Source organism: Mercurialis annua, linkage group LG4 (assembly GCF_937616625.2).
Source record: "Mercurialis annua linkage group LG4, ddMerAnnu1.2, whole genome shotgun sequence".
NCBI lineage: Eukaryota > Viridiplantae > Streptophyta > Magnoliopsida > Malpighiales > Euphorbiaceae > Mercurialis > Mercurialis annua.
Genome location: NC_065573.1, coordinates 10,267,630 through 10,270,071, shown reverse-complemented (window position 1 = coordinate 10,270,071; position 2,442 = coordinate 10,267,630).

Here is a 2,442-nt window from a genome sequence, read left to right as displayed (position 1 = left end):
CGTTTTATTACACCAAGTGCGCGTTAAAAGTGTTGCTAGATTATTATGTCGCGTCACAAGACCCTTTAACGCGTTGTTACGATTACCTAAGCATGGTTAGGTTATATTACGCAAAGTATGCGTAAAAAGTGACGCTCTAGATTAGTATGGTGCGTCTCAAGTATCTTTAACGCGTTGTTTCGATTATCATGCTTATTCACGTCACAAGTCTAACACGTCGTTCTGATTACCAAAGCATGGTTAGGTTATATTACGCAAAGTGTGCATGAAAATTGACAATAGATTAGTATGTCACGTCTCGAGTCTTGTTAATGAGTCATTTCGATTACATATGCATGGTTAGGTCATTTTACATAAAGTGTGCGTGAAAAGTGACGCTAGATTAGTATGTCGCATCTCAAATCTCCTTAACACGTCGTTCCGATTACCTAAGCATGGTTAAGTTATATTACGCAATGTGTGCGTGAAAACTGTTGCTAGGTTAGTATGTCGCGTCTCAAGTCTCTTTTACGCGTCGTTCCGATTACCTAAGCCTGGTTAAGTTATATTACGCAAAATGTGCGTGAAAAGTGACGGTAGATTAGTATGTCGTGTCTCAAGTCTCTTTAATGCGTCGTTCCGATTACCTAAACTTGGTTAGATTATTCTACGCAAAGCGTGCGTAAAGAGTGACGCTAGATTAGTATGGCGCGTTTCAAAAATCTTTAACACGTAATTTCGATTACCATGCTCATGTCGCGTCACAAGTGTCTCAAACGCGTCGTTCTAATTACCAAAGAAAAGTGTGCGTGAAAAGTAACAATATATTAGTATGTCGCATCTCAAGTCGCTTTAAAGTGTCGTTCTGATGACCTAAGCTTGGTTAGGTTATTTTACGCAAAGTGTGCGTGAAAAGTGACACTAGATTGGTATGTCGCTTCTCAAGTCCCTTTAACGTGTGTTCCGATTACCTAAGCATTGTTAGGTTATATTACGCAAAGTGTGCGTGAAAAGTGACCCTAGATTAGTATATCGCGTCTCAAGTATCTTTAACACGTCGTTTCGATTACCAAAGCATGGTTATGTTATATTACACCAAGTGCAAGTTAAAAGTATCGCTAGATTAGTATGTCGCATCACTAGTCTTTTTAACGCATTGTTATGTTACCTAAATATGGTTAAGTTATATTACGCAAAGTGTGCGTAAAAAGTGTCGTTAGATTAGTATGGCACGTCTCAAGTCTCTTTAACGCATTGTTTCGATTACCATGCATATGTCACATTACAAGTTTCTTTAACACATCGTTCCGATTACCCTAGCATGGTTAGGTTAAATAAATACACAAATTGTGCGTGAAAAGCGACAATTGATTAGTATGTCGCGTCACATGTCTCTTTAACCCGTCGTTCCAATTGGTCATGGTTGTGTTATTTTACTCAAAGTGTGCATGAAAAGTGATGCTAGATTAGTATGTCGTGTCACAAGTCTCTTTAATGCGTTGTTCCAATTACCCAAGCATGGTTTAGTTATATTATGCGATGTGTGCGTGAAAACTGTTGCTAGGTTACGTTCTAATTACCTAATAATCATGGTTAGGTTATTTTACGCAAAGTGTGCGTGAAAACTGACGCTAGATTAGTATGTCGCGTCTCAAGTCTCTTTAACGCGTCGTTTCGAATACCTAAGCATGGTTAGGTTATATTCCGCAAAGCGTGCGTCAAAAGTGATGCTAGATTAGTATGGCGCGTTTTAAGTCTCTTTAGCGCATCATTTCAATTACCGTCGTTCTGATTACCTAAGCATGGTTGGGTTATATTACGCAAAGTGTGGGTGAGAAGTGACGCTAGATTAGTATGTCGCATCTCAAGTCTTTTTAATGTGTGCTTCGATTACCTAAGCATGGTTAGGTTATATTACGTAAAGTGTGCGTGAAAAGTGACGCTAGATTAGTATGCCGCCTCCTAAGTCTCTTTCATGCGTCGTTCCGATTACCTAAGCATGGTTAGGTTATATTACGCAAAGTTTGCGTAAAAAGTGACGCTAGATTACTATAGCGCGTCTCAAGTCTCTATAGCGCGTCGTTTCGATTACCATGCTTAAGTGTGCGTAAAAAGTGACGCTAGATTAGTATGACGCGTCCAAGTTATTTTAACGTGTCGTTCTGCATAAAAAGTGACGCTAGATTAGTATGGCGTGTCTCAAGTCTCTTTAACGGATCGTTTCGATTACCATGCTTATGTCACGTTACAAGTCTCTCTAACAAATCGTTCCGATTACCAATGCATGTTTAGGTTAACGCAAAGTGTGCGTGAAAATTGATAATAAATTAGTATGTCGCGTCTCAAGTCTCTTTAACGCGTCGTTTCGATTACCTAAGTATGGTTAGGTTATTGTACACAAAGTGAGCGTGAAAAGTGTCGCTAGATTAGCATGTCGCGTCTCAAGTCTCTTTAACGCGTCAT